The following is a 22671-nucleotide window of genomic DNA, read 5'->3' as shown; positions in this document are numbered from 1 at the left end:
ATTATAGAGGAGAGATCTGTACCCCACTTCGTAGCATTGAACAAGATGACCCCATTTCCCCGTAATGTTCCTCTCTTTTGTAATGCCTATATATCCTTCCAACCATGGGTATTGTGATGTATAATCTGCCCGGTCCTCTGGATTGTATTACTTGCCGATGTATGTTTAATAAAAAGATTTATAAAAAATATAAGGAGCAAGGTCAGGAAAGCCAACATAGGCCTTTACACTGAGATTGCAGCGACAGCATCAGGGTGGGGCTGGTCGAAGGAAGAAAATCTCCATGGGCTAGCAGCCAGAGTTAATAAAATCCTGAATTAGCCACAGCGGGGCTTCTGATACTAGCGTCGGCTTCCTGCCTCTTAACAGGTGCCGGACCTCGCTGCCAGCTCTGTCTATTAACACCCCCAGATCCCTGGAACGCCGTCACATTCCTTAGCATTAACACCCCGTAGGTCCTGGCTGCAGCATCAGCTCCCCAGCTTTCAACAAACCCTAAAGCCACCATCAGGCCTCAGCTCTGACCATCCACAGCCCTAGACTCTGGACTGCACTGGCGTCCCCCTGCCTAGTGAAACCCATGGATAGTGTCACTGCAAGTGTGTGAGAGAGAGAAGCCTGCACAGCTGCTGCTCATGCAATGCCTGTTCTGTGTGCACAGAGGAAGCTTGCACTGCTGCCGGCCATTCCTTCTGTCTTCTGTGTGAGGGAAGCGTGTGCCCAGACACCCATGGAAAACCTGTTCTGTGTGCTTGAAGGAAGCTTGCACTGCTGCCGGCCATTCTTTCTCTCTTCTGTGCGAGGGAAGCGTGTGCCCAGATACCCGTGAAAAACCTGTTCTGTGTGCATGAAAGAAGCTTGCACTGCTGCCGGCCATTCTTTCTCTCTTCTGTGTGTGGGAAGCTTGTGCCCAGATACCCATGAAAAACCTGTTCTGTGTGCATGAAAGAAGCTTGCACTGCTGCCGGCCATTCTTTCTCTCTTCTGTGCGAGGGAAGCTTGTGCCCAGATACCCGTGAAAAACCTGTTCTGTGTGCATGAAAGAAGCTTGCACTGCTGCCGGCCATTCTTTCTCTCTTCTGTGTGTGGGAAGCTTGTGCCCAGATACCCGTGAAAAACCTGTTCTGTGTGCATGAAAGAAGCTTGCACTGCTGCCGGCCATTCTTTCTCTCTTCTGTGTGTGGGAAGCTTGTGCCCAGATACCCATGGAAAACCTGTTCTGGGTGAATGAAGGATGTTTGCACTGCCACTGATGCCCGTTCCTTCTGTCTTCTGTGTGAGGGAAGCGTGTGCCCAGATACCCGTGAAAAACCTGTTCTATGTGCTTGAAGGAAGCTTGTACTGCTACTGACACCCATTCATTCTGTCTACTGTGTGAGGAGAGCTTGTGCCCAGACACCCATAGAAAACCTGTTCTGTGTGCATGAAAGAAGCTTGCACTGCTGCCGGCCATTCTTTCTCTCTTCTGTGCGAGGGAAGCTTGTGCCCAGACACCCATAGAAAACCTGTTCTGTGTGCATGAAAGAAGCTTGCACTGCTGACGGCCATTCTTTCTCTCTTCTGTGTGTGGGAAGCTTGTGCCCAGATACCCGTGAAAAACCTGTTCTGTGTGCATGAAAGAAGCTTGCACTGCTGCCGGCCATTCTTTCTCTCTTCTGTGTGTGGGAAGCTTGGTCCCAGATACCCATGGAAAACCTGTTCTGTGTGCATGAAAGAAGCTTGCACTGCTGCCGGCCATTCTTTCTCTCTTCTGTGTGTGGGAAGCTTGGTCCCAGATACCCATGGAAAACCTGTTCTGGGTGAATGAAGGATGTTTGCACTGCCACTGATGCCCGTTCCTTCTATCTTCTATATGAGGGAAGCGTGTGCCCAGATACCCGTGAAAAACCTGTTCTATGTGCTTGAAGGAAGCTTGTACTGCTACTGACACCCATTCATTCTGTCTACTGTGTGAGGAGAGCTTGTGCCCAGACACCCATAGAAAACCTGTTCTGTGTGCATGAAAGAAGCTTGCACTGCTGCCGGCCATTCTTTCTCTCTTCTGTGCGAGGGAAGCTTGTGCCCAGACACCCGTGAAAAACCTGTTCTGTGTGCATGAAAGAAGCCTTCACTGCTGCCGGCCATTCTTTCTCTCTTCTGTGTGTGGGAAGCTTGTGCCCAGATACCCGTGAAAAACCTGTTCTGTGTGCATGAAAGAAGCTTGCACTGCTGCCGGCCATTCTTTCTCTCTTCTGTGTGTGGGAAGCTTGGTCCCAGATACCCATGGAAAACCTGTTCTGGGTGAATGAAGGATGTTTGCACTGCCACTGATGCCCGTTCCTTCTGTCTTCTGTGTGAGGGAAGCGTGTGCCCAGATACCCGTGAAAAACCTGTTCTATGTGCTTGAAGGAAGCTTGTACTGCTACTGACACCCATTCATTCTGTCTACTGTGTGAGGAGAGCTTGTGCCCAGACACCCATAGAAAACCTGTTCTGTGTGCATGAAAGAAGCTTGCACTGCTGCCGGCCATTCTTTCTCTCTTCTGTGCGAGGGAAGCTTGTGCCCAGATACCCGTGAAAAACCTGTTCTGTGTGCATGAAAGAAGCTTGCACTGCTGCCGGCCATTCTTTCTCTCTTCTGTGAGAGGGAAGCTTGTGCCCAGATACCCGTGAAAAACCTGTTCTGTGTGCATGAAAGAAGCTTGCACTGCTGCCGGCCATTCTTTCTCTCTTCTGTGAGAGGGAAGCTTGTGCCCAGATACCCGTGAAAAACCTGTTCTGTGTGCATGAAAGAAGCTTGCACTGCTGCCGGCCATTCTTTCTCTCTTCTGTGCGAGGGAAGCTTGTGCCCAGATACCCGTGAAAAACCTGTTCTGTGTGCATGAAAGAAGCTTGCACTGCTGCCGGCCATTCCTTCTGTCTTCTGTGTGAGGGAAGCTTGTGCCCAGATACCCGTGAAAAACCTGTTCTATGTGCTTGAAGGAAGCTTGTACTGCTGCCGGCCATTCCTTCTGTCTTCTGTGTGAGGGAAGCTTGTGCCCAGATACCCATGCACAGCCTAATCTGTGTGCAAGAAAGCTTGGATTGCTGCTGCCGTCAAAACCTGGTTGTGTGTGTGGAGGGACGCCTTGAACTGCTCCTTCCTGTGTTGTACCTGGTCATCTATTCTGTGAGGGCAAGGTAGGCTTGCACTGCTGATGCCCTCGCTATACCCGATCTGTACGTGTGAAGGATGCCTGCGCTGCTGATGCCCTCGCTGTACCTGCTCTGTACGTGAAGGAGGCCTGCGCTGCTGATGCCCCCGCTGTACCTGTTCTGTATGTGTGAAGGAAGCCTGCGCTGCTGATGCCCTCGCTGTACCTGTTCTGTACGTGTGAAGGAAGCCTGCGCTGCTGATGCCCTCGCTGTACCTGTTCTGTATGTGAAGGAAGCCTGCGCTGCTGATGCCCTCGCTGTACCTGCTCTGTATGTGAAGGAAGCCTGCGCTGCTGATGCCCTCGCTGTACCTGCTCTGTATGTGAAGGAAGCCTGTGCTGCTTCTGCCCTCGCTGTACCTGTTCTGTACGTGTGAAGGAAGCCTGCGCTGCTGATGCCCTCGCTGTACCTGTTCTCTATGTGAGGGATGCCTGCGCTGCTGATGCCCTCGCTGTACCTGCTCTGTATGTGATGGAGGAAGCCTGCGCTGCTGATGCCCTCGCTGTACCTGTTCTGTACGTGAAGGAAGCCTGCACTGCTGATGCCCTCGCTGTACCTGTTCTCTATGTGAGGGATGCCTGCGCTGCTGATGCCCTCGCTGTACCTGTTCTGTATGTGAAGGAATCCTGCGCTGCTGATGCCCTCGTTGTACCTGTTCTGTACGTGAAGGAAGCCTGCGCTGCTGATGCTCTCGCTGTACCTGTTCTGTACGTGAAGGAAGCCTGCGCTGCTGATGCCCTCGCTGTACCTGTCCTGTACGTTTGAAGGAAGCCTGCGCTGCTGATGCCCTCGCTGTACCTGTTCTCTATGTGAGGGAAGCCTGCGCTGCTGATGCCCTCGCTGTACCTGTTCTCTATGTGAGGGAAGCCTGCGCTGCTGATGTCCTCGCTGTACCTGTTCTGTATGTGAATGAAGCCTGCACTGCTGATGCCCTCGCTGTACCTGTTCTGTACGTGAAGGAAGCCTGCGCTGCTGATGCCCACGCTGTACCTGATCTGTACGTGTGAAGGAAGCCTGCGCTGCTGATGCCCTCGCTGTACCTGTTCTGTATGTGAAGGAATCCTGCGCTGCTGATGCCCTCGCTGTACCTGTTCTGTACGTGAAGGAAGCCTGCGCTGCTTATGCCCACGCTGTACCTGATCTGTACGTGTGAAGGAAGCCTGCGCTGCTGATGCCCTCACTGTACCTGTTCTGTATGTGAAGGAAACCTGCTCTGCTGATGCCCTCGCTGTACCTGTCCTGTACGTTTGAAGGAAGCATGCGCTGCTGATGCCCTCGCTGTACCTGTTCTGTTAGTGAAGGAAGCCTGCGCTGCTGATGCCCTCGCTGTACCTGTTCTGTATGTGAAGGAAGCCTGCGCTGCTGATGCCCTCGCTGTACCTGTCCTGTACGTGAAGGAAGCCTACGCAGCTGATGCCCTCGCTGTACCCGATCTGTACGTGTGAAGGAAGCCTGCGCTGCTGAAGCCCTCGCTGTACCCGATCTGTACGTGTGAAGGAAGCCTGCGCTGCTGATGCCCTCGCTGTACCTATTCTGTATGTGAAGGAAACCTGCTCTGCTGATGCCCTCGCTGTACCTGTTCTGTACGTGAAGGAAGCCTGCGCTGCTGATGCCCTCACTGTACCTGTTCTGTATGTGAAGGAAACCTGCTCTGCTGATGCCCTCGCTGTACCTGTTCTGTACGTGAAGGAAGCCTGAGCTGCTGATGCCCTCGCTGTACCCGATCTGTACGTGTGAAGGAAGCCTGCGCTGCTGATGCCCTCGCTGTACCTATTCTGTATGTGAAGGAAACCTGCTCTGCTGATGCCCTCGCTGTACCTGTTCTGTACGTGAAGGAAGCCTGCGCTGCTGATGCCCTCGCTGTACCCGATCTGTACGTGTGAAGGAAGCCTGCACTGCTGATGCCCTCACTGTACCTGCTCTGTATGTGAGGGAAGCCTGCACTGCTGATGCCCTCGCTGTACCTGTTCTGTATGTGAATGAAGCCTGCGCTGCTGATGCCCTCGCTGTACCTGTTCTGTACATGTGAAGGAAGCCTGCGTTGCTGATGCCCTCCCTGTACCTGTTCTGTACGTGAATGAAGCCTGCGCTGCTGATGCCCACGCTGTACCTGTTCTGTACATGTGAAGGAAGCCTGCGTTGCTGATGCCCTCCCTGTACCTGTTCTGTACGTGAATGAAGCCTGCACTGATGATGCCCTCGCTGTACCTGTTCTGTTAGTGACGGAAGCCTGCACTGCTGATGCCCTCACTGTACCTGTTCTGTACGTGAAGGAAGCCTGCGCTGCTGATGCCCTCGCTGTACCTGTTCTGTACGTGTGAAGGAAGCCTGCGCTGCTGATGCCCTCGCTGTACCTGCTCTGTATGTGAAGGAAGCCTGCACTGCTGATGCCCTCGCTGTACCTGTTCTGTACGTGAAGGAAGCCTGCGCTGCTGATGCCCTCGCTGTACCTGTTCTGTACGTGTGAAGGAAGCCTGCGCTGCTGATGCCCTCGCTGTACCTGCTCTGTATGTGAAGGAAGCCTGCACTGCTGATGCCCTCGCTGTACCTGTTCTGTATGTGTGAAGGAAGCCTGCGCTGCTGAAGCCCTCGCTGTACCTGTTCTGTATGTGAAGGAAACCTGCTCTGCTGATGCCCTCGCTGTACCTGTTCTGTACGTGTGAAGGAAGCCTGCGCTGCTGATGCCCTCGCTGTACCTGTTCTGTACGTGTGAAGGAAGCCTGCGCTGCTGATGCCCTCGCTGTACCTGTTCTGTATGTGTGAAGGAAGCCTGCGCTGCTGATGCCCTCGCTGTACCTGTTCTGTATGTGTGAAGGAAGCCTGCGCTGCTGATGCCCTCGCTGTACCTGTTCTGTACGTGTGAAGGAAGCCTGCGCTGCTGATGCCCTCGCTGTACCTGTTCTGTATGTGTGAAGGAAGCCTGCGCTGCTGATGCCCTCGCTGTACCTGTTCTGTATGTGTGAAGGAAGCCTGCGCTGCTGATGCCCTCGCTGTACCTGTTCTGTACGTGTGAAGGAAGCCTGCGCTGCTGATGCCCTCGCTGTACCTGTTCTGTACGTGAGGGAAGCCTGCACTGCTGATGGCCTCGCTGTACCTGTTCTGTATGTGTGAAGGAAGCCTGCGCTGCTGATGCCCTCGCTGTACCTGTTCTGTACGTGTGAAGGAAGCCTGCGCTGCTGATGCCCTCGCTGTACCTGTTCTGTATGTGTGAAGGAAGCCTGCGCTGCTGATGCCCTCGCTGTACCTGTTCTGTATGTGTGAAGGAAGCCTGCGCTGCTGATGCCCTCGCTGTACCTGTTCTGTACGTGTGAAGGAAGCCTGCGCTGCTGATGCCCTCCCTGTACCTGTTCTGTACGTGTGAAGGATGCCTGCGCTGCTGATGCCCTCGCTGTACCTGTTCTGTACGTGAAGGAAGCCTGCGCTGCTGATGCCCTCGCTGTACCTGTTCTGTACGTGAGGGAAGCCTGGGCTGCTGATGCCCTCGCTGTACCTGTTCTGTACGTGAAGGAAGCCTGCGCTGCTGATGCCCTCGCTGTACCTGTTCTGTACGTGTGAAGGAAGCCTGCGCTGCTGATGCCCTCGCTGTACCTGTTCTGTACGTGAGGGAAGCCTGGGCTGCTGATGCCCTCGCTGTACCTGTTCTGTACGTGAAGGAAGCCTGCACTGCTGATGCCCTCGCTGTACCTGTTCTGTACGTGAGGGAAGCCTGGGCTGCTGATGCCCTCGCTGTACCTGTTCTGTACGTGAAGGAAGCCTGCGCTGCTGATGCCCTCGCTGTACCTGATCTGTACGTGTGAAGGAAGCCTGCGCTGCTGATGCCCTCGCTGTACCTGTTCTGTACGTGTGAAGGAAGCCTGCACTGCTGATGCCCACGCTGTACCTGTTCTGTATGTGAAGGAAGCCTGCGCTGCTGATGCCCTCGCTGTACCTGTTCTGTACGTGTGAAGGAAGCCTGCGCTGCTGATGCCCTCGCTGTACCTGTTCTGTTAGTGAAGGAAGCCTGCGCTGCTGATGCCCTCGCTGTACCTGATCTGTACGTGTGAAGGAAGCCTGCGCTGCTGATGCCCTCGCTGTACCTGTTCTGTATGTGAAGGAAGCCTGCGCTGCTGATGCCCTCGCTGTACCTGTTCTGTACGTGAAGGAAGCCTGCACTGCTGATGCCCTCGCTGTACCTGTTCTGTATGTGAAGGAAGCCTGCACTTCTGATGCCCTCACTGTATCTGTTCTGTACGTGAAGGAAGCATGCGCTGCTGATGCCCTCGCTGTACCTGTTCTGTACGTGAAGGAAGGCTGCGCTGCTGATGCCCTCGCTGTACCTGCTCTGTATGTGAAGGAAACCTGCGCTGCTGATGCCCTCACTGTACCTGTTCTCTATGTGAATGAAGCCTGCGCAGCTGATGCCCTCGCTGTATCTGTTCTGTACGTGAAGGAAGCCTGGGCTGCTGATGCCCTCGCTGTCCCTGTTCTGTACGTGAAGGAATCCTGCGCTGCTGATGCCCTCGCTGTACCTGTTCTGTATGTGAAGGAAGCCTGTACTGCTGATGCCCTCCCTGTACCTGTTCTGTACGTGTGAATGAAGCCTGCGCTTCTGATGCCCTCGCTGTACCTGCTCTGTATGTGAAGGAAGCCTGCACTGCTGATGCCCTCCCTGTACCTGTTCTGTACGTGAAGGAAGCCTGCACTGCTGATGCCCTCGCTGTACCTGTTCTGTACGTGTGAAGGAAGCCTGCGCTGCTGATGCCCTCGCTGTACCTGTTCTGTACGTGTGAAGGAAGCCTGCGCTGCTGATGTCCTCCCTGTACCTGTTCTGTACGTGAAGGAAGCCTGCGCTGCTGATGCCCTTGCTGTACCTGTTCTGTACGTGAATGAAGCCTGCACTGCTGATGCCCTCGCTGTACCTGTTCTGTATGTGAAGGAAGCCTGCGCTGCCGATGCCCTCGCTGTACCTGTTCTGTACGTGTGAAGGAAGCCTGCACTGCTGATGCCCACGCTGTACCTGTTCTGTATGTGAAGGAAGCCTGCGCTGCTGATGCCCTCGCTGTACCTGTTCTGTACGTGTGAAGGAAGCCTGCGCTGCCGATGCCCTCGCTGTACCTGTTCTGTACGTGAAGGAAGCCTGCGCTGCTGATGCCCTCGCTGTACCTGTTCTGTACGTGTGAATGAAGCCTGCGCTTCTGATGCCCTCGCTGTACCTATTCTCTATGTGAAGGAAGCCTGCGCTGCTGATGCCCTCGCTGTACCTGTCCTGTACGTTTGAAGGAAGCCTGCGCTGCTGATGGCCTCGCTGTACCTGTTCTCTATGTCAGGGAAGCCTGCGCTGCTGATGCCCTCGCTGTACCTGTTCTGTACGTGAAGGAAGCCTGCGCTGCTGATGCCCTCGCTGTACCTGTTCTGTACATGAAGGAAGCCTGAGCTGCTGATGCCCTCGCTGTACCTATTCTGTATATGAAGGAAACCTGCACTGCTGATGCCCTCGCTGTACCTGATCTGTACGTGTGAAGGAAGCCTGCGCTGCTGATGCCCTCGCTGTACCTGTTCTGTACGTGTGAAGGAAGCCTGCACTGCTGATGCCCTCGCTGTACCTGTTCTGTACGTGAAGGAAGCCTGCGCTGCTGATGCCCTCGCTGTACCTGTTTTGTACGTGAAGGAAACCTGCGCTGCTGATGCCCTCGCTGTACCTGTTCTGTACGTGAAGCAAGCCTGCGCTGCTGATGCCCTCCCTGTACCTGTTCTGTACGTTTGAAGGAAGCCTGCGCTGCTGATGCCCTCGCTGTACCTGTTCTCTATGTGAGGGAAGCCTGCGCTGCTGATGCCCACGCTGTACCTGTTCTCTATGTGAAGGATGTAGGAAGGTACATCCTGACTATGGTTGCCCCCAACTTTTTTTGCCCTGTGTTTTAGCTGGTTTTGGACATAGTCGACCTGGGACCCTGCCAATCAGGACCCCAGGCCTACTGCTCTCTCTTTAAAATGGATTCCATGTACCCTAGGTGCATTTCCAATTGGTACTGGGCCACCTTATCAGACCCCGTAACGCAGGGCATAGGTGTACCCAGGGCCGCCAGGGGCTGCAGCGTGTATTATGCCACCCCTGGCTGGCCTCCTAAATTTGACACAACTGGCTGCATGACAGCTGGGGCGAAGTCGTGTAATCACCCTTTGCTTTAGATATAGTAGCTCTATATCTAACCATACAATGGACACCCGAGTTCCTATCAGTCACTCCTATGGCAGGCCTTAACAATCCTGAAGGCAGAGTGCATGGGCTCGTGTGAACTAGGTTCTGGCCCGAGCCGAACCCGGTTGCAGCTTGCGGAGTCAAGATCCAATGGCTGTTCCATGATAACGCGTACCACAGCGGTAACTTCGGTGTCGCGTTATCAAGGCATGTCGAGTAAGGTGTCATACGAATCGGGATGCTGCCCCCTCCCCAATTCTGGCGACGAGGTTAGCATTCCTCCCTTCTAGAGGGACACGACATGTACGTAACTGTGAACCCCGGTTAAAGTTAACTAAAGCCTCAGCTCCACAAAATGGATGCTGCCACCACAGACACGAGTCTGACCTCCTGCTGCTGGGAGTCCTTCCAGCGAGGAGAGCTTGGACAAAGGGTTTCCTGTCGAGGGCGGTGTTCGCACCGTCCCAGACAGAGTTTGTGTATTCTGGGTAGGTAGGGCTTTTGCGAGAAGGTGACTGCGGAGTGGCACCCCGGTGCTCACTACGCATCTGCCGGTTAGAACCAGTTCCAGGGGCACCAGCCCTGGCCTGGGGAAAGTCCGGCAGGGGAGAGGGGTGTAACTACCCCCCTTCCTGGTCCCACCCTTAGGGCAGGACCTAGTCATGTACCCACCCCTTTTTTTAGGATAAAGGCCGGAGCGGGGACCCTTCCAAATTAGATCATCTTTGAATCAAGAACTACTTTCTACGAAAGGACATTCAAGACTCTTCTCAAGATTTCTCCCTTGTGACTAAGGAGTAGTCACCCTGCATCAGCGGGCACCATCTAAGAACTCTGCGGTTTGCTGTAAGTCCTTCCTCAAGGAATCCGACGGCCCAGCTCGACGAGAACCGGCTTCCCTGGCACCTCTGACCTCTACCCACGTCATCAGCTCATCTGTGATCTGTGGGTGCGACGAGACCTCGAGGGACCGGCCATCATCAGAACCTGCACGCTCTTAACCAGCACGACCATCGAAGCAATTCTCTGGTGAGTGCTCTGGGGTCCGAGAAGCCCCGACCCTGAGCCGCTCCAGCACCGAAGTGCAGTCTCCCAGCATCTCCACGATCTGCGTGGGGCCCTTCTGCTCGCTGCTCAGCACGTTGTCTGGTCACTAGCCGCTGGCTTGTGCCCTTCTGTGACGACATCCGACAATCAACACTGCTGGTCTGGTTGCTCCAGACCGGCCCTTGCTTCCATCTTTGCGAGAAGCACCCCGGACCCTCCTGGTCCGCTCAAGACGCCATCTTAGGCCCACCGCGTGGCCCTGAGATCTGCCAAGGCTTGTTGCCCCATCCTGGGCCCAGCGACGCCGACAGCATCATCCTTCGTGGGACAGCTCGCACCTCCACCGTGGTCGCCGACAACGCCTCCTGGTCCGTGAGGCTGCAGAGCCTAGCGTCGCCCACTCACCTGGTCGAGGTGACGGCCAACCGGTGCCCTCCTGGTACCCTCTGACTACTGGCTAGTAGTACGAACTTGGTCCCCTCTGCTTTCAGGTATCATCAATCTCTGATCCAGGCTTGGATCTCTACGAACTATTCATCACTGGTCGCCGGCCAGCAACTCCTTTTCTTCCGGCTCCTGGCTCGTCAGTGAAGACCCCGACGCCTGTAAGACTTGTGCAGCCGCAGCCCTCGTGGCTAGGTAACTCGGCATTTCGGTGCCTGCATAGCCTCTTTACTCTAGGGTCCCGAGTCTCTCGCTTCCGACTTGCCTTATCGGGTCCGCCCGAGACCTTAAACTTTCCGTGTCCTCGGACACTTGTTTTAATTGTGCACTTGAAGTATTTTCCTAAGAGATTTAGTTTGTGCTTAGTACCCTGTCCTCATAAAGAGTACAGGGCTGTTGTGATTCTTAATAAATATCCTGTTTATTTTCATAACACTTGTGTGGTGTCCTTTCACTTGGTGTTCAAGGGGTACATGTGTGGTAAACAGCAGGCTTAACACGCCCTCTCGAGTCTTTAGCCTTAGACTGCTCGTATCCACGCTACTAGTATAGCTGGTCTATAGGTTGACTTACAACCAAACACCATAAGGGTCGTTGGAACGATACATAGCGGTCGCTAGAATAGCGAACGTTGCATATCGGGCCAACTTCTCACAAAGGAAGCCTGCCCTGCTGATGCCCTCGCTGTACCTGTCCTGTATGTTTGAAGGAAGCCTGCGCTGCTGATGCCCTCGCTGTACCTGTCCTGTTAGTGAAGGAAACCTGCGTTGCTGATGCCCTCCCTGTACCTGTTCTGTACGTGAAGGAAGCCTGCGTTGCTGATGCCCTCGCTGTACCTGTTCTGTTAGTGAAGGAAGCCTGCGCTGCTGATGCCCTCGCTGTACCCGATCTGTACGTGTGAAGGAAGTCTGCACTGCTGATGCCCTCACTGTACCTGTTCTGTACGTGAAGGAAGCCTGCGCTGCTGATGCCCTCGCTGTACCTGTTCTGTACGTGAAGGAAGCCTGGGCTGCTGATGCCCTCGCTGTACCTGTTCTGTACGTGTGAAGGAAGCCTGCGCTGCTGATGCCCTCGCTGTACCTGTTCTGTATGTGAAGGAAGCCTGCACTGCTGATGCCCTCGCTGTACCTGTTCTGTACGTGTGAAGGAAGCCTGCGCTGCTGATGCCCTCGCTGTACCTGCTCTGTACGTGAAGGAAGCCTGCGCTGCTGATGCCCACGCTGTACCTGTTCTGTACGTGAAGGAAGCCAGTTCTGCTGATGCCCTCGCTGTACCTGATCTGTACGTGTGACGGAAGCCTGCGCTGCTGATGCCCTCGCTGTACCTGATCTGTACGTGTGAAGGAAGCCTGCGCTGCTGATGCCCTTGCTGTACCTGTTCTGTACGTGAAGGAAACATGCGCTGCTGATGCCCTCGCTGTACCTATTCTGTATGTGAAGGAAGCCTGCACTGCTGATGCCCTCGCTGTACCTGTTCTGTACGTGTGAAGGAAGCCTGCACTGCTGATGCCCTCGCTGTACCTGCTCTGTATGCGAAGGAAGCCTGCACTGCTGATGCCCTCGCTGTACCTATTCTGTATGTGAAGGAAACCTGCGCTGCTGATGCCCTCGCTGTACCTGTTCTGTATGTGAAGGAAGCCTGCACTGCTGATGCCCTCGCTGTACCTGCTCTGTATGTGAAGGAAGCCTGCACTGCTGATGCCCTTGCTGTACCTGTTCTGTATGTGAAGGAAGCCTGCACTGCTGATGCCCTCGCTGTACCTGTTCTGTATGTGAAGGAAGCCTGCACTGCTGATGCCCTCGCTGTACCTGCTCTGTATGCGAAGGAAGCCTGCACCGCTGATGCCCTCGCTGTACCTGTTCTGTACGTGAAGGAAGCCTGGGCTGCTGATGCCCTCGCTGTACCTATTCTGTATGTGAAGGAAACCTGCGCTGCTGATGCCCTCGCTGTACCTGTTCTGTACGTGTGAAGGAAGCCTGCACTGCTGATGCCCTCGCTGTACCTGTTCTGTATGTGAAAGAAGCCTGCACTGCTGATACCCTCGCTGTACCTGTTCTATACGTGAAGGAAGCCTGCACTGCTGATGCCCTCGCTGTACCTGTCCTGTACGTTTGAAGGAAGCCTGGGCTGCTGATGCCCTCGCTGTACCTGTTCTGTACGTGTGAAGGAAGCCTGCACTGCTGATGCCTTCGCTGTACCTGTTCTGTATGTGAAGGAAGCCTGCGCTGCTGATGCCCTCGCTGTACCTATTCTGTACGTAAAGGAAGCCTGCGCTGCTGATGCCCTCGCTGTACCTGATCTGTACGTGTGAAGGAAGCCTGCTCTGCTGATGCCCTCGCTGTACCTGTTCTGTATGTGAAGGAAGCCTGCGCTGCTGATGCCCTCGCTGTACCTGTTCTGTACGTGTGAAGGAAGCCTGTGCTGCTGATGCCCTCGCTGTACCTGTTCTGTACGTGTGAAGGAAGCCTGCACTGCTGATGCCTTCGCTGTACCTGTTCTGTATGTGAAGGAAGCCTGCGCTGCTGATGCCCTCGCTGTACCTATTCTGTACGTAAAGGAAGTCTGCGCTGCTGATGCCCTCGCTGTACCTGATCTGTACGTGTGAAGGAAGCCTGCTCTGCTGATGCCCTCGCTGTACTTGTTCTGTATGTGAAGGAAGCCTGCGCTGCTGATGCCCTCGCTGTACCTGTTCTGTACGTGTGAAGGAAGCCTGCGCTGCTGATGCCCTCGCTGTACCTGTTCTGTATGTGTGAAGGAAGCCTGCACTGCTGATGCCCTCGCTGTAGCTGTTCTGTATGTGAAGGAAGCCTGCGCTGCTGATGCCCTCGCTGTACCTTCTCTATATGTGAAGGAAGCCTGCGCTGCTGATGCCCTCGCTGTACCTGTTCTGTATGTGTGAAGGAAGCGTGGGCTGCTGATGCCCTCGCTGTACCTGTTCTGTATGTGAAGGAAGCCTGCACTGCTGATGCCCTCGCTGTACCTGTTCTGTATGTGAAGGAAGCCTGCGCTGCTGATGCCCTCGCTGTACCTGTTCTGTATGTGAAGGAAGCCTGCGCTGCTGATGCCCTCGCTGTACCTTCTCTATATGTGAAGGAAGCCTGCGCTGCTGATGCCCTCGCTGTACCTGTTCTGTATGTGTGAAGGAAGCGTGGGCTGCTGATGCCCTCGCTGTACCTGTTCTGTATGTGAAGGAAGCCTGCACTGCTGATGCCCTCGCTGTACCTGTTCTGTACGTGTGAAGGAAGCCTGCGCTGCTGATGCCCTCGCTGTACCTGTTCTGTACGTGTGAAGGAAGCCTGCGCTGCTGATGCCCTCCCTGTACCTGTTCTGTACGTGAAGGAAGCCTGCGCTGCTGATGCCCTCGCTGTACCTGCTCTGTATGTGAAGGAAGACTGCGCTGCTGATGCCCTCCCTGTACCTGTTCTGTATGTGAAGGAAGCCTGCGCTGCTGATGCCCACGCTGTACCTGTTCTGTATGTGAAGGAAGCCTGCACTGCTGATGCCCTCGCTGTACCTGCTCTGTATGTGAAGGAAGCCTGCGCTGCTGATGCCCTCGCTGTACCTGCTCTGTATGTGAAGGAAGCCTGCGCTGCTGATGCCCTCGCTGTACCTGCTCTGTACGTGAAGGAAGCCTGCGCTGCTGATGCCCACGCTGTACCTGTTCTGTACGTGAAGGAAGCCAGTTCTGCTGATGCCCTCGCTGTACCTGATCTGTACGTGTGACGGAAGACTGCGCTGCTGATGCCCTCACTGTACCTGTTCTGTATGTGAAGGAAGCCTGCGCTGCTGATGCCCTCGCTGTACCTGTTCTGTACGTGAAGGAAGCCTGCGCTGCTGATGCCCACGCTGTACCTGTTCTCTATGTGAGGGAAGCCTGCGCTGCTGATGCCCTCGCTGTACCTGTTCTGTACGTGAAGGAAGCCTGCGCTGCTGATGCCCACGCTGTACCTGTTCTCTATGTGAGGGAAGCCTGCGCTGCTGATGCCCTCGCTGTACCCGATCTGTACGTGTGAAGGAAGCCTGGGCTGCTGATGCCCTCACTGTACCTGTTCTGTACGTGAAGGAAGCGTGCACTGCTGATGCCCTCGCTGTACCTGTTCTGTACGTGTGAAGGAAGCCTGCGCTGCTGATGCCCACGCTGTACCTGTTCTCTATGTGAGGGAAGCCTGCGCTGCTGATGCCCTCGCTGTACCCGATCTGTACGTGTGAACGAAGCCTGGGCTGCTGATGCCCTCACTGTACCTGTTCTGTACGTGAAGGAAGCCTGCACTGCTGATGCCCTCCCTGTACCTGTTCTGTATGTGAAGGAAGCCTGCGCTGATGATGCCCACGCTGTACCTGTTCTGTATGTGAATGAAGCCTGCGCTGCTGATGCCCTCGCTGTACCTGTCCTGTACGTTTGAAGGAAGCATGCACTGCTGATGCCCTCGCTGTACCTGTTCTGTACGTGAGGGAAGCCTGCACTGCTGATGCCCTCGCTGTACCTGTTCTGTACGTGAAGGAAGCCTGCGCTGCTGAAGCCCTCGCTGTACCTGTTCTGTATGTGAAGGAAGCCTGCACTGCTTATGCCCACGCTGTACCTGCTCTGTATGTGAAGGAAGCCTGCGCTGCTGATGCCCTCGCTGTACCTGTCCTGTACGTTTGAAGGAAGCCTGCGCTGCTGATGCCCTCACTGTACCTGTTCTGTATGTGAATGAAGCCTGCGCTGCTGATGCCCTCGCTGTACCTGTCCTGTACGTTTGAAGGAAGCATGCGCTGCTGATGCCCTCGCTGTACCTGTTCTGTACGTGAAGGAAGCCTGCGCTGCTGAAGCCCTCGCTGTACCTGTTCTGTTAGTGAAGGAAGCCTGCGCTGCTGATGCCCTCGCTGTACCTGTTCTGTACGTGAAGGAAGCCTGCGCTGCTGATGCCCTCACTGTACCTGTTCTGTATGTGAAGGAAGCCTGCGCTGCTGATGCCCTCGCTGTACCTGCTCTGTATGTGAAGGAAGCCTGCGCTGCTGATGCCCACGCTGTACCTGTTCTGTACGTGTGAAGGAAGCCTGCGCTGCTGAAGCCCTCGCTGTACCTGTTCTGTATGTGAAGGAAGCCTGCGCTGCTGAAGCCCTCGCTGTACCTGTTCTGTACGTGAAGGAAGCCTGCGCTGCTGATGCCCACGCTGTACCTGTTCTGTTAGTGACGGAAGCCTGCGCTGCTGATGCCCTCGCTGTACCTGTTCTGTACGTGAAGGAAGCCTGCACTGCTGATGCCCTCGCTGTACCTGTTCTGTTAGTGACGGAAGCCTGCGCTGCTGATGCCCTCGCTGTACCTGTTCTGTACGTGAAGGAAGCCTGCACTGCTGATGCCCTCGCTGTACCTGTTCTGTACGTGAAGGAAGCCTGCACTGCTGATGCCCTCGCTGTACCTGTTCTGTATGTGAAGGAAGCCTGCGCTGCTGATGCCCTCGCTGTACCTGCTCTGTACGTGAAGGAAGCCTGCGCTGCTGATGCCCACGCTGTACCTGTTCTGTACGTGAAGGAAGCCAGTTCTGCTGATGCCCTCGCTGTACCTGATCTGTACGTGTGACGGAAGACTGCGCTGCTGATGCCCTCACTGTACCTGTTCTGTATGTGAAGGAAGCCTGCGCTGCTGATGCCCTCGCTGTACCTGTTGTGTTCGTGAAGGAAACCTGTGTTGATGATGCCCTCCCTGTACCTGTACGTGAAGGAAGCCTGCGCTGCTGAAGCCCTCGCTGTACCTGTTCTGTACGTGAAGGAAGCCTGCGCTGCTGATGCCCACGCTGTACCTGTTCTCTATGTGAGGGAAGCCTGCGCTGCTGATGCCCTCGCTGTACCCGATCTGTACGTGTGAAGGAAGCCTGGGCTGCTGATGCCCTCACTGTACCTGTTCTGTACGTGAAGGAAGCGTGCACTGCTGATGCCCTCGCTGTACCTGTTCTGTACGTGTGAAGGAAGCCTGCGCTGCTGATGCCCACGCTGTACCTGTTCTCTATGTGAGGGAAGCCTGCGCTGCTGATGCCCTCGCTGTACCCGATCTGTACGTGTGAACGAAGCCTGGGCTGCTGATGCCCTCACTGTACCTGTTCTGTACGTGAAGGAAGCCTGCACTGCTGATGCCCTCCCTGTACCTGTTCTGTATGTGAAGGAAGCCTACGCTGATGATGCCCACGCTGTACCTGTTCTGTATGTGAATGAAGCCTGCGCTGCTGATGCCCTCGCTGTACCTGTCCTGTACGTTTGAAGGAAGCATGCACTGCTGATGCCCTCGCTGTACCTGTTCTGTACGTGTGAAGGAAGCCTGCACTGCTGATGCCCTCGCTGTACCTGTTCTGTACGTGAAGGAAGCCTGCGCTGCTGAAGCCCTCGCTGTACCTGTTCTGTATGTGAAGGAAGCCTGCACTGCTTATGCCCACGCTGTACCTGCTCTGTATGTGAAGGAAGCCTGCGCTGCTGATGCCCTCGCTGTACCTGTCCTGTACGTTTGAAGGAAGCCTGCGCTGCTGATGCCCTCACTGTACCTGTTCTGTATGTGAATGAAGCCTGCGCTGCTGATGCCCTCGCTGTACCTGTCCTGTACGTTTGAAGGAAGCATGCGCTGCTGATGCCCTCGCTGTCCCTGTTCTGTACGTGAAGGAAGCCTGCGCTGCTGAAGCCCTCTCTGTACCTGTTCTGTTAGTGAAGGAAGCCTGCGCTGCTGATGCCCTCGCTGTACCTGTTCTGTACGTGAAGGAAGCCTGCGCTGCTGATGCCCTCACTGTACCTGTTCTGTATGTGAAGGAAGCCTGCGCTGCTGATGCCCTCGCTGTACCTGTTCTGTATGGGAAGGAAGCCTGCACTGCTGATGCCCTCGTTGTACCTGTTCTGTACGTGAAGGAAGCCTGCGCTGCTGATGCCCTCGCTGTACCTGTTCTATACGTGAAGGAAGCCTGCACTGCTGATGCCCTCGCTGTACCTGTTCTGTATGTGAAGGAAGCCTGCGCTGATGATGCCCTCGCTGTACCTGTTCTGTGTGTGAAGGAAGCCTGCTCTGCTGATGCCCTCGCTGTACCTGATCTGTACGTGTGAAGGAAGCCTGCGCTGCTGATGCCCTCGCTGTACCTGTTCTGTATGTGAAGGAAGCCTGCGCTGATGATGCCCTCGCTGTACCTGTTCTGTGTGTGAAGGAAGCCTGCGCTGCTGATGCCCTCGCTGTACCTGTTCGGTACGTGTGAAGGAAGCCTGCACTGCTGATGCCCTCGCTGTACCTGATCTGTACGTGTGAAGGAAGCCTGCGCTGCTGATGCCCTCGCTGTACCTGTTCTGTACGTGAGGGAAGCCTGCACTGCTGATGGCCTCGCTGTACCTGTTCTGTATGTGAAGGAAGCCTGCGCTGCTGAAGCCCTCGCTGTACCTGTTCTGTACGTGAAGGAAGCCTGCGCTGCTGATGTCCTCCCTGTACCTGTTCTGTACGTGAAGGAAGCCTGCGCTGCTGATGCCCTTGCTGTACCTGTTCTGTACGTGAATGAAGCCTGCACTGCTGATGCCCTCGCTGTACCTGTTCTGTATGTGAAGGAAGCCTGCGCTGCTGATGCCCTCGCTGTACCTGTTCTGTACGTGAAGGAAGCCTGCGCTGCTTATGCCCACGCTGTACCTGTTCTGTACGTAAAGGAAGCCTGCGCTGCTGATGCCCTCCCTGTACCTGTTCTGTATGTGAAGGAAGCCTGCGCTGCTGATGCCCTCGCTGTACCTGTTCTGTACGTGAAAGGAAGCCTGCACTGCTGATGCCCTCGCTGTACCTGTTCTGTACGTGAAGGAAGCCTGCACTACTGATGCCCTCGCTATACCTGTTCTGTACGTGAAGGAAGCCTGCGCTGCTGATGCCCTCGCTGTACCTGTTCTGTACGTAAAGGAAGCCTGCGCTGCTGATGCCCTCCCTGTACCTGTTCTGTATGTGAAGGAAGCCTGCGCTGCTGATGCCCTCGCTGTACCTGTTCTGTACGTGAAAGGAAGCCTGCACTGCTGATGCCCTCGCTGTACCTGTTCTGTACGTGAAGGAAGCCTGCACTACTGATGCCCTCGCTGTACCTGTTCTGTACGTGAAGGAAGCCTGCGCTGCTTATGCCCACGCTGTACCTGTTCTGTACGTAAAGGAAGCCTGCGCTGCTGATGCCCTCCCTGTACCTGTTCTGTATGTGAAGGAAGCCTGCGCTGCTGATGCCCTCGCTGTACCTGTTCTGTACGTGAAAGGAAGCCTGCACTGCTGATGCCCTCGCTGTACCTGTTCTGTACGTGAAGGAAGCCTGCACTACTGATGCCCTCGCTATACCTGTTCTGTACGTGAAGGAAGCCTGCGCTGCTGATGCCCTCGCTGTACCTGTTCTGTACGTGAAGGAAGCCTGCACTGCTGATGCCCTCGCTGTACCTGTTCTGTACGTGTGAAGGAAGCCTGCGCTGCTGATGCCCACGCTGTACCTGTTCTGTACGTGAAGGAAGCCTGCGCTGCTTATGCCCTCGCTGTACCTGTTCTGTACGTGAAGGAAGCCTGCGCTGCTGAAGCCCTCGCTGTACCTGTTCTGTACGTGAAGGAAGCCTGCCCTGCTGATGCCCTCGCTGTACCTGTCCTGTACGATTGAAGGAAGCCTGCGCTGCTGAAGCCCTCGCTGTACCTGTTCTGTACGTGAAGGAAGCCTGTCCTGCTGATGCCCTCCCTGTACCTGTTCTGTATGGGAAGGAAGCCTGCGCTGCTGATGCCCACGCTGTACCTGTTCTGTATGCGAAGGAAGCCTGCGCTGCTGATGCCCTCCCTGTACCTGTTCTGTATGGGAAGGAAGCCTGCGCTGATGATGCCCTCGCTGTACCTGTTCTGTACGTGAAGGAAGCCTGTGCTGCTGATGCCCACGCTGTACCTGTTCTGTATGTGAAGGAAGCCTGTGCTGCTGATGCCCTCGCTGTACCTGTTCTGTACGTGAAGGAAGCCTGCGCTGCTGATGCCCTCGCTGTACCTGTTCTGTATGTGAAAGAAGCCTGCACTGCTGATGCCCTCGCTGTACCTGTTCTGTACGTGAAGGAAGCCTGCACTGCTGATGCCCTCGCTGTACCTGTTCTGTATGTGAAAGAAGCCTGCACTGCTGATGCCCTCGCTGTACCTGTTCTGTACGTGAAGGAAGCCTGCACTGCTGATGCCCTCGCTGTACCTGTTCTGTATGTGAAAGAAGCCTGCGCTGCTGATGCCCTCGCTGTACCTGCTCTGTGTGTGAAGGAAGCCTGCGCTGCTGATGCCCTCGCTATACCCGATCTGTACGTGTGAAGGAAGCCTGCGCTGCTGATGCCCACGCTGTACCTGTTCTGTACGTGAAGGAAGCGTGCACTGCTGATGCCCTCGCTGTACCTGCTCTGTACGTGAAGGAGGCCTGCGCTGCTGATGCCCCCGCTGTACCTGTTCTGTATGTGTGAAGGAAGCCTGCGCTGCTGATGCCCTCGCTGTACCTGTTCTGTACGTGTGAAGGAAGCCTGCGCTGCTGAAGCCCTCGCTGTACCTGTTCTGTACGTGAAGGAAGCCTGTGCTGCTGATGCCCACGCTGTACCTGTTCTGTACGTGTGAAGGAAGCCTGCGCTGCTGATGCCCTCGCTGTACCTGTTCTGTATGTGTGAAGGAAGCCTGCGCTGCTGATGCCCTCACTGTACCTGTTCTGTATGTGAAGGAAGCCTGCACTGCTGATGCCCTCGCTGTACCTGTTCTGTATGTGAAGGAAGCCAGCGCTGCTGATGCCCTCGCTGTACCTGTTCTGTACGTGAAGGAAGCCTGCGCTGCTGATGCCCTCGCTGTACCTGTTCTGTACGTGTGAAGGAAGCCTGCGCTGCTGATGCCCTCGCTGTACCTGTTCTGTACGTGTGAAGGAAGCCTGCGCTGCTGATGCCCACGCTGTACCTGTTCTGTACGTGTGAAGGAAGCCTGCACTGCTGATGCCTTCGCTGTACCTGTTCTGTATGTGAAGGAAGCCTGCGCTGCTGATGCCCTCGCTGTACCTGTTCTGAACTTGTGAAGGAAGCCTGCGCTGCTGATGCCCTCTCTGTACCTGTTCTGTATGTGAAGGAAGCCTGCACTGCTGAAGCCCTCACTGTACCTGTTCTGTATGTGAAGGAAGCCTGCGCTGCTGATGCCCTCGCTGTACCTGATCTGTACGTGTGAAGGAAGCCTGCGCTGCTGATGCCCTCGCTGTACCTGTTCTGTATGTGAAGGAAGCCTGCGCTGCTGATGCCCTCGCTGTACCTGATCTGTACGTGTGAAGGAAGCCTGCGCTGCTGATGCCCTCGCTGTACCTGTTCTGTATGTGAAGGAAGCCTGCGCTGCTGATGCCCTCGCTGTACCTGTTCTGTACGTGAAGGAAGCCTGCGCTGCTGATGCCCTCGCTGTACCTGTTCTGTATGTGTGAAGGAAGCCTGCGCTGCTGATGCCCTCACTGTACCTGTTCTGTATGTGAAGGAAGCCTGCACTGCTGATGCCCTCGCTGTACCTGTTCTGTATGTGTGAAGGAAGCCAGCGCTGCTGATGCCCTCGCTGTACCTGTTCTGTACGTGAAGGAAGCCTGCGCTGCTGATGCCCTCGCTGTACCTGTTCTGTATGTGAAGGAAGCCTGGGCTGCTGATGCCCTCGCTGTACCTGTTCTGTATGAGAAGGAAGCCTGCACTGCTGAAGCCCTCGCTGTACCTGTTCTGTACGTGAAGGAAGCCTGCGCTGCTGATGCCCTCGCTGTACCTGTTCTGTATGTGTGAAGGAAGCCTGCACTGCTGATGCCCTCGCTGTACCTGTTCTGTACGTGTGAAGGAAGCCTGCACTGCTGATGCCCTCACTGTACCTGTTCTGTATGTGAAAGAAGCCTGCGCTGCTGATGCCCTCGCTGTACCTGTTCTGTACGTGAAGGAAGCCTGCGCTGCTGATGCCCTCGCTGTACCTGTTCTGTACGTGAAGGAAGGCTGCGCTGCTGATGCCCTCGCTGTACCTGTTCTGTACGTGAAGGAAGCCTGCGCTGCTGATGCCCTCGCTGTACCTGTTCTGTATGTGAAGGAAGCCAGTGCTGCTGATGCCCTCGCTGTACCTGTTCTGTATGTGAAGGAAGCCTGCGCTGCTGATGCCCTCGCTGTACCTGTCCTGTACGTTAGAAGGAAGCCTGCGCTGCTGATGCCCTCGCTGTACCTGTTCTGTATGTGAAGGAAGCCTGCGCTGCTTATGCCCTCGCTGTACCTGTTCTGTATGTGAAGGAAGCCTGCGCTGCTGATGCCCTCGCTGTACCTGTTCTGTACGTGAAGGAAACCTGCGCTGCTGATGCCCTCACTGTACCTGTTCTGTACGTGAAGGAAACCTGCGCTGCTGATGCCCTCGCTGTACCTGTTCTGTACGTGTGAGGGATGCCTGCGCTGCTGATGCCCTCGCTGTACCTGCTCTGTACGTGTGAGGGATGCCTGTGCTGCTGATGCCCTCGCTGTACCTGTTGTGTTTGTGAAGGAAACCTGCGTTGCTGATGCCCTCGCTGTACCTGTTCTGTGTGTGAAGGAAGCCTGCACTGCTGATGCCCTCCCTGTACCTGTTCTGTACGTGAAGGAAGCCTGCCCTGCTTATGCCCTCGCTGTACCTGTTCTGTACGTGAAGGAAGCCTGCGCTGCTGATGCCCTCACTGTACCTGTTCTGTACGTGAAGGAAGCCTGCGCTGCTGATGCCCTCGCTGTACCTGCTCTGTATGCGAAGGAAGCCTGCGTTGCTGATGCCCTCGCTGTACCTGTTCTGTATGGGAAGGAAGCCTGCGCTGATGATGCCCTCGCTGTACCTGTTCTGTTAGTGAAGGAAGCCTGCGCTG

This window comes from Lissotriton vulgaris, chromosome 2_2 (assembly GCF_964263255.1).
Source record: "Lissotriton vulgaris chromosome 2_2, aLisVul1.2, whole genome shotgun sequence".
Lineage (NCBI taxonomy): Eukaryota > Metazoa > Chordata > Amphibia > Caudata > Salamandridae > Lissotriton > Lissotriton vulgaris.
Note: the sequence above shows the minus strand (reverse complement) of the source record.